The sequence below is a fragment of the Herpailurus yagouaroundi genome, unplaced genomic scaffold (genome assembly GCF_014898765.1).
Source record: "Herpailurus yagouaroundi ecotype Mexico unplaced genomic scaffold, PumYag 182, whole genome shotgun sequence".
Lineage (NCBI taxonomy): Eukaryota > Metazoa > Chordata > Mammalia > Carnivora > Felidae > Herpailurus > Herpailurus yagouaroundi.
In genome coordinates, this window is record NW_024412413.1 from 3761038 (window position 1) to 3774574 (window position 13537).

At 56.2% G+C, this 13537-nt stretch overlaps 1 protein-coding gene and 1 long non-coding RNA gene across 4 annotated transcripts in view; one reads left to right on the plus strand and one right to left on the minus strand.

Moving 5' to 3' along the window:
* Positions 1-4274, minus strand: part of LOC121040169 (collagen alpha-1(I) chain) — a 72419-nt gene extending 68145 nt beyond the window's left edge. Inside the window, exons 1-2 of one of the 2 annotated variants that reach the window (XR_005795160.1) lie at positions 4006-4115; positions 474-2173 (exon numbers count right to left, since the gene is read on the minus strand). The gene's annotated coding sequence lies outside the window, so the exon portion shown is untranslated. Of the gene's footprint in view, positions 1-473; positions 2174-4005 lie in introns of those variants that run through there. The other variant, XM_040490551.1, reaches the window with a different exon arrangement.
* LOC121040174 (uncharacterized) lies at positions 2746-8359 on the plus strand. 2 transcript variants are annotated; one of them, XR_005795166.1, is made up of 3 exons: positions 2746-2853; positions 6609-6813; positions 8102-8359. It is a non-coding gene; the product is annotated as an uncharacterized LOC121040174 (long non-coding RNA). The 2 variants fall into 2 exon arrangements; XR_005795165.1 differs by lacking the exon at positions 2746-2853 and adding an exon at positions 4475-5151.
* Positions 8360-13537: the final 5178 nt, after the last annotated feature.

Sequence of the window (13537 nt, forward strand, 5' to 3'; positions counted from 1 at the left end):
CTCACCTCCCGGCTTCTGCTTTTCCTCCCCACGCCCCTCCTCCTCCCCTTCTTCCTGCTTTTCCACGCCACCGTGTCCGCGTGTTGCCCAAGAGAGGGCACCCCGCTAAGCCTTATTTTATTGCATCCACAGCCTGGCGGGCTTAGTGACCGAGGCAGCCCAGACCCCGAAACCCGGTCCACAGTTCGGTGGGATAAGGGGCCATCTTCCGCCTCATTATCATTAATCTGTCCTCACGATAGGCCAGGCAGGAAGTTCTGGGGCCGGGGCCTCTGCTCCCTGGGCCCAGGGTCCTCATCCAGAGACCGTGGCCAAGGAGGCACTTCAGAGACCCCCCCCCCCCCCAAGAGACTTCTGGGACCTAAGAGCCTTTGCTCTCCTAGGAAATCGGCAGAAATGTGCACACAGGCATTCCTCAAAGTGCTGTTTATACCAGAGAGAACAGGAAATAGCCGGCATCCAATAACAATATTAGTCATTAACAATCAACCGGTGCAAGAATGAGATCTTCTGACTTGGGAATGGGGCGGTGATAAAATATTTAGTGAAACAAGCAGGAGATAAAATGATACATATTACCAGAAGAAGCTAAAATGCTAATTCTGTTTCAAATTGTGGAAGTTGGAAGCTGCCGAAGGCGCTCCCACTGGCTATTTCCGAGAGCGGGGTTTTCCAGGTGATTGAAAATATTTTTCTTCTTTGGTGAGGATTCAAAATGCTCTAGAATTAGCATGTAACCTCAGTGATGGAAGGAAGAGGCAATGCAGGAGAGGAGTCACGCTCCTTGGAGGGACCGCCTGGGGGTCCTCTCCGGCCTCCGCTCGCGGCGGGAGCGCGTTCAAGGAGCGCTGCCGGCCTCACGAGTTGGTGACCTGTCACAAAGGGAAGGCCCTGTGCTCAGAAGGGCCCACCCTTCGTTTAATGCCCTGCTGTCACCATCTTGAAATTCTTGATCATTCTGAACAAGGGCCGCACTCGTTCCCTTCATACTGAGCTCTGCAGATTGTGCAGCCGGAGTCCCAGCGGGCAACCCGAGGCCTCTGGACGCCTCCGCTTGGCTCCCCGGCTTCCTTAGTGCAGCGACCAGCTTTTTGTACTATGTTTGGTTAATGTCCCGCTCAGAGAGCCCTGTCGTCTTCTTCTCCTTGCTACAGAGGCTACCGGCAAAAGCGGGAAACGGGGCTCTGTTTTGTAACAACACGCATCCGTCCCTTCTAAGACGAGCACCTCACCCACTTTTTAGGACCCTCTTACCAGGTGTGTGTATCCCCCTCCCCCCTGTAAAACCAGGCGCCTCAGACCCAGAGCCACTGCTGTAGTCCTGTCTACACCCAGTCCGAACAGTCAAGTTTCGGGGATACCGACGAGGCTGCCGCAGACACACCACCGGGGAAGTGGTGAGCTGCTCGTCTCTGGAGGCATTCAACAAAGACTGCACGGCTGCCAGCAGGAGCACTGTGCAGGAAACACCCTCTCTGGATGGGAAATTAGCCCAGAGACCTCACCCCGGTGTCATAGCTGCACAGAGCCTCCAGCAGCTTCTCAAGGTACCGTGTGTATGAGACTCACCTCTCGATCCCCAGTGCTCAGCACAGGGCTGTCGACACAGGGGAGAGGCTCAGCGATGCTTTCTTTGAGGATAAGAAAAGAAACAAAGGAAGCGGGGAGAGGCAAGCAATTGAGGGTTGACATGAAATGGCGAGACAGAGTCCTGAGCGGCCCCAGAAGCAGGTGGGTTTGTGAGGGGAGCCAGCGGCAGGGTCTACCCGGACGGCAGTCCGACAGAGCAGTGAACGCATACTGAGTGCCTACTGTGTGCTGGTACCACGCTAAGTGTGCACGCGGGTATCGCCATCCTCCCCAAGATCCCACTGAGTCAGAGCCAGTACTGAGCCCATTTTATGAGTGAGGAAGTTGAGGATGCCGGGAGACGAGCGAGGTCAGTCTCCCAGGGCCCCCGGGCTGGAGGCACAGCCCCGCCTCTCTGCGGCCCGCCCGCTGTGCAGCAACAGGCCCAGGTTTTCGTACCTGGAGGTTGACTGTACTGCTTGGGACAGGAAGAAAGTTCAAGTTCAGATTCGCTTTCTGCGTCCTACACAGCGAGCTCTGTGGGCACAGGCTGAGAGGGCACGGAGGCTCCTCCGAGGACGTGGGGGCGGGGCAGTCCTGTTACCTGATTCAAAGCGAGATTTTTAACTTCAAATCAGTTCAGTTAAGCAAACGTGGGCCCAAGGGGGCAACGTCAGCCTCAGTTGTCTGGAGCACTCAGTATGCGGAGGCCACGACTTCCCTGAGACGTGGGGCAAGTGGGGTGCAGATCACCTCCCCTCCCTGTTCCCCAGATCTATGGGGCTTCCTGGCCAGAGCTTGAGCTGGGACTAGGGTCACTAGGAAACCTGCCTCCTTTTACCACTAACCAGCTCATGTGTCCAAGGGGTTGCACAGTGGGGGTCCACAGGCTGGGTTCAACCCAAGGATATATTTCTTCTGTCCTGTGATATTTTCAAAGTTTGGACATTCCATGCACAAGTATGGGTTTTCTTCTCCTAAAGAGTCTGCAGTTCTGGAACCCTAGGCCTTTACCCTCTTGGCAGCCGCTGGCAGGCCTGGGATCTGTTCTCTGTTCCTTGGTCCCTGAAAAATCTCCACTGGGCCCCACCTGGCCTGCCTGAACCCTGCAGGCTGCCCTTTGGAGGCCCCCGCTGGAATGTCCGGGGCACTGAGGGTGGTGACCTGCCCAATCCCCAGCTGGCCCAGGCCTCGCTCCCGCAAGGGTGCTCTAGCCACTGCCCTGCGGGCCTCTCACTGAGGACCGTGGGCTCCGGGAGCCCTGGGAATGGAGATCTCCAGAAGGTCAGGAGCCTGGCCACTGTCTAGAGAAAGGCCACGCAGGCAGTCCCCGCTCCGGTCGGGGGGCATTCAGTGCATCTTAGAGATCCAGGCCCAGACCCAAGGCAGAACTCTGGAGCTTTCGAGGTTCTGCCAGCAACCCGGTGGGGGGGGGGGGGCTTCCCTATCCCGTAGGTGCCCCCCCCTCCAGGGATCAGGACACTCACAGGCCTGTCTCAGGCAAAGGGGGAAAGGTGTGGAGAAATGGGCTGGAGTGGCTGCTGGGCCTGGGTCTGTGGGCAAAGGAAAGCGGGCGAAGGAGGCACCTGTGTCCCCGCCCTTGCTCCCCACGGGCAAGGTCCCACAGGCCCGGGGCTCCCTCTCCTCCACAGGCCCCGACCACGGCTGCCATGTTGTGTCATGGTGGCTTGGCATTCCGGCTGCCCTGGCACAGTCACCCCAGGCAGAGCAGACAGGGACGTTGTGGCCGGGTGCGTCCTGCTCAGGAGGGCCCCCCCCCCGGCATGGCCGCAGAGAAGCTGCCGGGGGGAAGTGGGGTGGGTCGGGAGCAGTGTCCCCCCAGAGCCCCCAGGACCGCTCCTGCTGCGGCCCGGATGGGGCAGGTTCTCCCTGAACTGTTGGGGGGTCCCTCTTCTTGGCAGGCCCTAATCCGAGCGTGGAGCCCCCCGGGCAGGCCCCTGCCCGAGAGAGCGACCACCTTAGAGGTGCAGTGGCACCCCCCCGTCCCCCCTGCTTCCCTCAGCCAAAGTGGGGGGGGGGCGTGCAAGAAACAGAGGAGAGAGCCCGAGTGGTCTTGTTTCCCCTTTAAGAGCCTGGATGGCCGCCGCCCAGACGCAGCAGCCCCCCGGGAGGGAACGTGTCGGGAAGATTCCCTCCCGAACTTCCGAGGCTTTGTTCGGGAGGAGGCCGGGGAGGGCAGACTTCGCGGGGCGCTGGAGGGCCGGGGCTCGGCGGTGCGCTCTCATGGCGGCCGCGGCGCCCCCTCCCGGCCCGAGACCCGGCCCCTGCACCCCGGGCCGCCCACCCCGAAGCCCCGAAGCCCCGAAGCCCCGAAGTCCCGAAGCCCCGAAGCCCCGAAGCCCGGGCCGCGCGCTCGGACCCCGGCCGGCCGCGGCGCACGGGGTGGGGCGAGGGCGGGGGAGCGGGCGCGCTTACCGGGTCGTCCCGGGGAGCCCCGCGCGGTCAAGTTCACGTCCGGCCCCTGGACTGTCCGAGGTCCCGGCGCGGCCGGGCGGAGCGAGGCCGCGACGGGCGGCGCCCCGGGTCCCCGCCGCGCCCGGCCCTTGGGGCGCCGCTGTCACCCTGGCCTTGCGACCCCAACTTTCCGCCCGGTCGCGGAGCTGGAAGTTTCCGGGCTTCGCGGGCGCTGGGCTGGGTTTCAGCAGCGACGTCTGAGCTTGGCAACAAAGAGGGAAAGCAGGCCGGGAGAGGGGAGGAAAGAAAGAAATACGCTGGAGGGGGGCGGGGGGGGGGGTGCTGGCTACTTAGAAATCCGACAATTTGAAATTCCGCCCAGAGCTTTTTGGGGTTGTTTCTTTCTTAATTGGTAAACAACCACCCCTCCCCCTCTGGAGGGTCTCCTTCAGCCTTGCTGGGCACCCTCCTGGGGCACCTGTGTGTTTTATAACCCACTCCCAAGTGTCTTGGGCAAATTGGGGGGCGGAGGGGGTGGCGAAGAGAGCAGAACATATGCTTCCTGAAAGGTAGTGACACTAACACCGAGTCCCCGGGGCAGCAGCAGCCCCTGGGTCTCTGTCTGTCTGGTCCCCCCAGCAAAGGGCTTGAGTCAGCCTCTGCGGCCAGCTACCCTACGTTTCTGTCCTCAGAGTGGAAGGACAGCCGGTGAGCCCCGGTGTCCGGGAGGGGACCGCGGAGAGGCCCAGCCGGCATCTGCAGTGAATGCAGGACCCCGTTCCTGCCCTTCGGGCACATGTTTCGTGTGCCAGGCCTTGACCACACCCGGCAGCCCTGGGCTGCTCTTCTTCATTTTCTGCCCTCTTGGCTTGGAACCTTCCCGGGGCAGCGTCCTGGGGACACATCCGGGCTGGGGGAGGCAGCTGAGCAGCCCTAGGTCTGGGAACCTGTGCACCACCCAAGCCCCGTCCCTTCAGGGGTCCCGTGAGCACTGGAACAGGAGCTGGGGGGCACAGAGTAGCCACCTACCAATCAGCCCTGGGATGCCCCTGCGCTGCCCTGTTTATCCATGTGTCTGTCCATCTTTCCTTGTAAGACTGTTTATGGAGAGACGACTCTGTCCCAGGCCTGCTACTCCAGAGTGCCCGAAACGCTGGGAGAAGCAGGGTGGATTGTGTGTTTGTTTTTGAAAGAGAAAATGAGCAAGGGGGTTGCGCTTGGGGCTGGCTGGAGTGCCGTGCGGAGCCCGTCTTCTGAGCCGCGAAATCCTCCTCAACCTACACACATAGGCTTCCAGTGTGTTCCCAGGGCCCACGGGCCTCATCTGGGGGCGGGCGGTGGAGGGAAATCCACCTGCCAACGAAGCCTAAGACCCTTCGCCACGGCAGGTGGAATGGAGTTTCTTGCTGTGTTTCTAAGGTTTTTTTTAATGCGTATTTATTTTTGAGAGAGGGAGAGCACGAGCAGGGGAGGGGCGGGGAGAGAGGGAGACACAGGATCCGAAGCAGGCTGTCCGCACAGAGCCCCATGTGGGGCTCGAACCCACGAACCGGGAGATCATGACCTGAGTGGAAGTTGGAGGCTTAACCGCCTGAGCCCCCCCCCAGGCGCCCCTCTTACTGTGTTTTTACCGGAGCAAGTGTGAGCCTTGGCTTTCGCTCACTTCTCCCCTAGACCTCGGCTGGTCAGCCACACACACTCCAGCGACACGATTGAAGTTTTATCAAGACTCCGTGTCAGGGTGTGACATTTCACAGGAACATGCTGTAGGGATCCCTTGCTTTCTGTGAAAGCTCCTTGTGCAGAGGCCCCACCCTTGCGCGGGGAAGGAGACCTACCTGCTCTGTCCCGTGGCGTCCTCCCTGGCGACTCCTCTCCTCAGCTGCAGCCACTTTGGCTTTTCAGGACTGGAAAATGTCTCGGGACCTGCGCCTCTTCCCGAAGCTTGAAACCATTTGTTCTCTGATGCGCGGTCACTGGTGCTCCGTTTGTCCCCAAAGCGGATGTCACTGTGGCTCCACCAAAATCCTGTCAAGACCTTGTCGGGGGAGGCTCGATGGGCACGTGGCCTGTGCAGGTGCTGCATGATCAATGATCTGTGGACCTCGTCGTAAACTTCTCAATCCTTAGGGCGCCTGCGTGGCTCAGTCGGTTAAGCGTCTCACTTCGGCTCAGGTCATGATCTCTCGGTTTGTGAGTTCGAGCCCCGCGTCGGGCTCTGTGCTGACAGCTCGGAGCCTGGAGCCTGTTTCGGATTCTGTGTCTCCCTCTCTCTCTGCTCCTCCCCTGCTCATACTCTGTCTCTCCCTGTCTCAAAAATAAATAAAACATTAAAAGATAATAATAATAATTTCTAAAAAAAAAAAAAAAAAAAAAAAGTCTTAATCCTTTGCGAACAAGAGGCCCTGGGCCCAGGAAGTTACGTAGCTTGGTTTGGACATTGGTCCTTAGTTTGGACATTGGTTAACGGTGTCATAAAGTAAACCAACAAACAGAAAATCCAAAAACAAAACCAAAAAAACTATGACTTTTATATTTCTTTTACTAAATTCTGTTTACAGAAATAATCCCAGATTCTATGTAAACGAGATAAAAATGTTTTCATCCACGACCATTGTATTTAGGAAAAACGTGCCCCCTGAAGACGCAGGAAGCTGTTATGGAAGGAGTATAGCTCCAAGAGAGTCAGAGGCGTCCACGTTCAGCTCTGCCTCATTTGCTGTCTCAGGGGCTCGGCTCCCCGGGCTGGGGGCGCCCGGTCCCTCCTGCAGGGCGTCCTGAGGAGACAGGGTGATGGGAGATGTTCGCAGAGGACCCGGCACATAGCAGGTACTCAGTCCAAAGTACCCTTGGTTGTCATGGTTACCGTTTGACGGGAAGGCTCACGCACAGTCTGACTGCTTTTAATATAATGCATTTTAATATAATGTATTTTATATATAATGTATTTTCATATGATGTATTTTACCTACTTTTCATATAAGTTTATCTCATCTTATTTTAAAAGTCATTCAACTGTAGGGGCGCCTACAGTTGGCTTGGTCGGTAGGGCATGCGACTCCCGATCTCGGGGTTGTAAGTTCGAGCCCCACTTTGGGTGTAGAGAATACTTAAAAAAATACAAGTGTTATAGAAAGTTTAAGGAACATAAGTGGAGGCGGGGGTGGGGGCTGGGTGGCTCCGTCGGTTAAGTGTCTGACTCTTGGTTTCCTCTCAGTTCATGATCTCACGGGTTCATGAGTTGGAGCCCCGAGTTGGGCTCTGGGCTGGCAGCAAGGAGCCTGCTTGGGATTCCCTCTCTCTCCCTCTCTTTCTGCCCCTCCCCTGCTTGTGCTATCTCTATGTCTCTCAAAACAAATAAATAAACTTAAAAAAAAAAGGTGGGGGGGCACCTGGGTGGCTCCGTCGGTTAAGTGTCTGACTTCGGCTCAGGTCGTGATTTTGTGGCTCATGGGTTCAAGTTCAGAGCCCAGAGCCTGCTTGGGATTCTGCGTCTCCCTCTCTCTCTGCCCCTCCCCTGCTCACACCCTGTCTCTCTCTCCTTGAAAAATAAATAAACATTAAAAAAAAAAAAAAAAGGAACATACAAGGAAGGAAGGAAGATGGACAGGGAGAAAATTTCCATCCTGGTCCCTGGACTCCAAAGACTTTGGCCACTCTCTTTGCGTCTTCTTTCTTTATAGTTCTATAAATAGACATATAAATACATGACGTTTGTTAAACGTTTTTTCTTTTACCTCATCAACCGAATTTCATTTACTTATTTAAAAATCTATGTATCTTCAAAAAAAATAAAAAATAAAAAATAAAAATAAATAAAAATCTCTGTATCTTGAGAGAGAGCGAGAGGGCACGTGCGTGTGCGCGTGCACACGTGGGGAAAGGGCGGAGAGAGGGAGAGAGAGCATCCCAAGCAGGTTCCGTGCTGTCAGCACAGATCACGACACGGGGCTTGAACCCATGAACCACGGGATCGTGACCTGAGCGGGAAACACTACGTCACCAAGTGTCCTTAACTTGCTGTTGTCTCTTCTTTCCCATTTGTGACTTGGTTTAAACACACACACACACACACACACACACACACACACTCACTTTTTGTTTTTGTTTTTAACAGTTTCAGGCTTTTATTTTTCCATTTCTACAGTCTGTTACAGAATCTGCTCAGTGAGGAAGGGAAGAGAAACCGAGTCGGTCGGGCCTCCTCCTCGGAACCTTTGCGAGGCCAGCTGGCCGGAGGGAAGCGGCCTTAGGTTCGGGGCGATGCCGGGGCCCCAGCGGCTCCAAGAGCAGGCAGAGCCCTGTTCTCTCAGAGAAGTTCACGTTCCGCTGCGAAGCTCAGCTGCCGGGTCCACCGAATGTGCCTACGTTAGAAGTCGCACAAGAGGGGTGCCTGGGTGGCGCAGTCGGTTAAGCGTCTGACTTCAGCCAGGTCACGATCTCGCGGTCCGTGAGTTCGAGCCCCGTGTCAGGCTCTGGGCTGATGGCTCAGAGCCTGGAGCCTGTTTCCGATTCTGTGTCTCCCTGTCTCTCTGACCCTCCCCCGTTCATGCTCTGTCTCTCTCTGTCCCAAAAACAAATAAACGTTGAAAAAAAAAATTAAAAAAAAAAAAAGAAGTCGCACAAGAACCCGGAGCAGACAACGCGCGTGGGAGAAAACTCAGCCCCGGGTCCCCAAACCCACCCCGCATTGATGAGCCAGTTGGGGCCCAGAAGCTCCCGGGAAATGAAGCTTGAATCGTGTGAGAATCCAGGCGTGGGGTCAAGTCTGAGCTCCACCGCCTGGGTGACTTCAGTGAATCACTTCTGCCTCAGCTTCCCCAAAGTTGGAGAGAGTGGTGGCGGTGAATAACGGCCCCGGCCTCCCAGGGCCATGGAGGGCAGGAGATCCGCTGCGGGGTCTGCCACCTCCACCCCCATCCCGGTCCCCGCAACTCTCACCGAGGACAACTTCCTCCAGGGGGGAAAGCAAGCAGCCTGGGCAGCAGAGAGACCAGAACCCCCACCCCCGCCCGTGCTCGGGGCAGCACAGGAGACCCGTGCATTCGGGAGAGGAGCCGCGGGTCCCCGCACTCCAAATGGAAGGGTCTGGCTTCCGGGCCAAGGATAACGTTCCTCCCTCCATCAGTGATGCCGGTGAATAACCCAGCACTGCAACCCCGGCCAAAGGACTGGGGACAGGGGACGGCCCCACCCCTCGCACCCTCATCGTCCGCGATCACCTCCCAGGGAGCTCCCCTTCGCTGGACCCCTCCGGGGGTGTCCTCACCATCCGTCCTGGGACCCAGCCTCACGTCCCCGGCCTGCTCTCGCTGGAAAAAGGGAAAAGAGATATATTTGCTATTTGTTTATGAAAAGAAAAACGCAGAAAATTTGGAAATACGGGAAAGCCCCAAACAAGAAAACAAAAATTACCCACGAGATAATTACTAGGCACATTTCGATGGAAGTCCTTCTGGTGTTTTCCAAGCCAGCCATGTATACGTGCTGCATATATGTGTGTAGGATTCTACTGTAGATTATTTCACAACCGTTTCGTTCAATATGTCCTAAGCATTTCGTGTCACCAAATTGTAACCTCTATAGGATTTGGAAAATAAACACCAAGAATTTTGAAATTAACTTTATTGAGGTCTAATGTCCATTCCGTGAGGTCTCTTCCACTTATGCTATTCGGTGAGCTCTGACAAGTGTATGTATGCCCATGTCACTACCATCACCGTCAAGAGAGAAAAGTCCATTACCACAAAATGTCCCCTAGTCTCAACTTGTCGGCAGCCCTGCCCCCCAAGCCCCGGGCAACCACAGATCTGATTCATATCATTGTAGATTCATTTTACCTTTATTTAATATAAATGGGATCACAGAGTAGGAACTCTTTTTTTTTTTTTTTTTTTTTAAGATTTTAAGTAATCTCTATATCCAATGGGGGTCTTGAACTCACAACGCCGAGATCAAGGGTTGCATTCTCCTCCGGCTGAGCCAGCCAGGCGCCCGCCCCACAGAGAATGAACTCTTGCTCAGCATAATGGACCGGCATCCGTGTCTCCGAGTCTACCAATAGCTCAAGCTTTTGTTGTTTCATAGTATTCCCATCCTGGGCTTCTTCTTCCCATCACAGCTTCTTAACCCAGTCAGCTGTTGGCGGACCATTGCGTTGTTTCTGATGCTTTGGCTGCTGTGCATAGAGCTTTGCGGATGCAAATTTATTTTTTCAAGGTTTATTTTTGAGAGAGAGACAGAGCGTGAACAGGGGAGGGGCAGAGAGAGAGAGGGAGACACAGAATCCGAAGCAGGCTCCAGGCTCTGAGCTGCCAGCACAGAACCCAACTTGCGGCTCAAACCCACAAACTGTGACATCGTGACCTGAGCTGAAGCCGGACCCTTAACCAACTGAGCCACCCAGGTGCCTCTGTCTCTGTCTCTCTCTCTCTCTCTCCCTTTTTAAAAATTTTTGGTGAGCAATGCCAGTGGCACAGGTTGAGATACACCCACCATGTGGGCGGGGCCTGTGTATTTCCTGCCTGGAGCACCCCTGAGAGCTGGGGCATAGTCCATCTACTGGATGGGTGATGACTTTTGCCCCTGTCGTCAGACATATAATCTCTTTAAAGTTTTTTCCTTTATATAAATAATGCTCCTGGGAACATCTTTCCGTGGACGTTTGTATGCGTGGCTGTGCTGGTTTCCTGCAAATACATTTCCCAGAAGCGGTTTTCAAGGCCCTTGACACACGAGGTCAGGGCTTCTAGGCACGTTCGCATCCATTTTTATCCCCATTTGCTTCTCATGTTGACAGGAATCATGAGCCCCATTGTTCAGATGGGACAACCAAGGACTACAGAGATGGGAGTGACCAGCCAGTAAGCCACATAGCTGGTTACGGACAAAACCGGGAGGGACGCCCAACCTCCTAAGTCCTGTATCCTTCCATTCGCCTAGATCAGAAACACTTGGAATTTTGCCACCAAGATTTCCATGAAAATCGAATTGTGGGCTGAGATGAAAGGCAGCCTCCCGTTAATTAGTCTGGCTTTGATTTGGCTCATCCCCTGGGCTTGGGTGTGTGGGACTATCTCTGTGTTTTCTCACACGTGTGCTCGTTGGCACTGGGCACCCACCCGTGTCCGTGGTGGTTAGTAGTCCGGAAGGTCTGGATTCTCCTTCCAAACTGCTCTCGGAACCTGGAGTCACAGGGTCTCCTGACTTCACGGTCAAGGCACATTCTGGCCCCTCAACAGGGAACCCTGGCTTGGCTTCTGTGCATCTCCTCGGCAGACTTGGCCCAAAGGATGTCTGGTTATTTCCCCAAATCAAGTCTCCCCTTGAGGACAAAGATGAGGCTGCTTCTCGGATTCAGAGGAACGATCCATCCGGAGGCGGCTGCTTCCAAAGAGGTGTCACAGCCAGTGTGGAGGTGGCCGAGACGTGGCGCTCAGCCAGTGCCCAGCGGAGGACAAGGGAACGGGAAGACGCCCTTGGAGTACAGGCATCTTACATATTTGTGGAGGGTTCTGGGGCCACGCAAATAGCCCAGCATTGAAACCGACACCACATTTGATTCTGTTCACTTATGAATTGGCTCCTATGTGTCTGACAGGGCTATACCTGTTGTCTTATTTAATCCTCAACAACCAAATATTGTTATCCCCGTTTTACAGATGTGAAACCTAAAGCTCACAGAGGCTAAGAAACTTGCCCAAGGTCACACAGCCGTGGGCACTCAGGCTCAGCATACTCTTCGCAGACGTAAAGGGCCCGGCCTCTCTTCAGAGTCAAGAGAGGTCTCTGCCCCTGTGTGTGGCTAGCAGGCCCCAAGAAATATGTGTTCATCCCAAGCTAGCTCGGGGAGAACCCATGAGGAGTCTCACGTGCTTGGAGAACACAAATGGTCCAGACTCTCTCTCTTCCTACCTAAACCCTGTTTGGGTCCCTGAGGGACTTCCTGCCTGGGACCATTTCCCAGGCCCACCCCACCGCTGGGTGGACCCATTAACACTATTTAAGAATCACCTCCCCTCAGCCCCCCGGGGTCTGAGGCCTTTCTGCTCCCAAAGTCCAGAGGCCTAAAGAGGCCTTTGTCCATGGGAGAAGAGATCAGGAAAGGACGGGCCCATTCTCTTAGAAAACATGTGTTTTCTGTTTACAGAGGGGCCTGTCCAGTTCCCAGGCTTTGTTCTTTCATATGGAGCCAAAAGAAAAAAAATTAAATGTGCAGCTTCCTTTCCGAGGTACATTTAGAGGCTGGAAAATCTGGATTGCTGCAGGCACACTGCGCGGGGCCTTGAGTTGGCCTGGGCTCGGGCCCCGTGTCCTGTCCTGTCCGCTGCCCACGTCCAGCATCACGCGGCTTTCCTATACCTGGAAAGCCACGTGAAAAGCCAGAGTGCCCCCTCAGAGTCCCCCACGGAGAGCAGTGGGTGGCGAGGAGAGGCAGGCAGCCTAGACAGAACCGGGGCTTTGGTTTGTTCAACACCGAGTCTGTGGCTGTGTGTGTGTGTGTGTGTGTGTGTGTGTGCGTGAATATCCGGGGGTGCTCTCACCCACACTTCACAGCCTTGCGCCATGGTTGACCTGGACCAACAAACCAGTCATCCTGAAATCACCTACTTTTTCACACCCTCATCTGCCCAGAGAATGTCTTTTCCTATCGCCCGAGCAGAGGACGCCACGTAACAGGTGGGTGTTCACCTGGCACAAGGTGTCCGGGCTCCTGGGCTAGAGCTCATGGGCGCCGGGCACCTTCAGAGCGGGAAGTGGGGCTTCCCTCTGGGTAGGAGGCTCTTCCTGCTGGTAATGAGGCAGCAGTGAGCTAAGGTGAATAACAGAGCTGGCAGCCGGCTGTGCCCACTGAAAGGAGACTACTATCACGGGAGCCAGGTTTGCAGAGGGTAAAAGCCTGAGACGCACAATCGGAGATCTGGGCCCCGATGGAGTCTGGGCCCCTTCTCCTGCCAGGCCTGGGGCAAGCTGCCTCTCCGATCTCCGTCCCCTCCTCTGTCCAAGTGGGGCTGACCCTACCGGCGCTCACTGGCGCTGCGCAGAGTCACGAGATGACACAAAGGCATATACCCCACGCTCGCCTACGACCTGATTTTCAATAAATGGCAGCTGTATTGGGATGCCTGGGCCTTCAAACTTCTTTGAAGCGGCGCCCGCAGCTGCGGCACCGCGCAGGGTTCCGGCTCAGGCCCCAGTCACGGCCTGCAGGGAGGCGGGGCTCCGCAGTCCCCGCCCCGGGACGGCGACCGGTTGGGCCTGGCGTGCGCACTGCAAAGGCAGGGTGAGGGCCCACACCGTGGCTTCCAGGGCGCTGCGGCGGCCCGCTCGGGAGGCCCGGCCCGGGCCGGCGCGCTCTGATCCTCCCGCTCTCCCTCGCGGCCGGGCCGGAGTGCGGTGCGCGTCCCCGGGGCCCCGCCGCCGCGCCCTCGTTTGGTTTCGGCCTCGGGCCGTTGGGCCTCCGCGTCCCGTGCACCTGGGGGCAGGCGGGGCAGGAACGAGCAGGACGGGAGGAAGTGAGCGCGGGCCCTCCTCAGGGAGCCGCGCCCTTCCG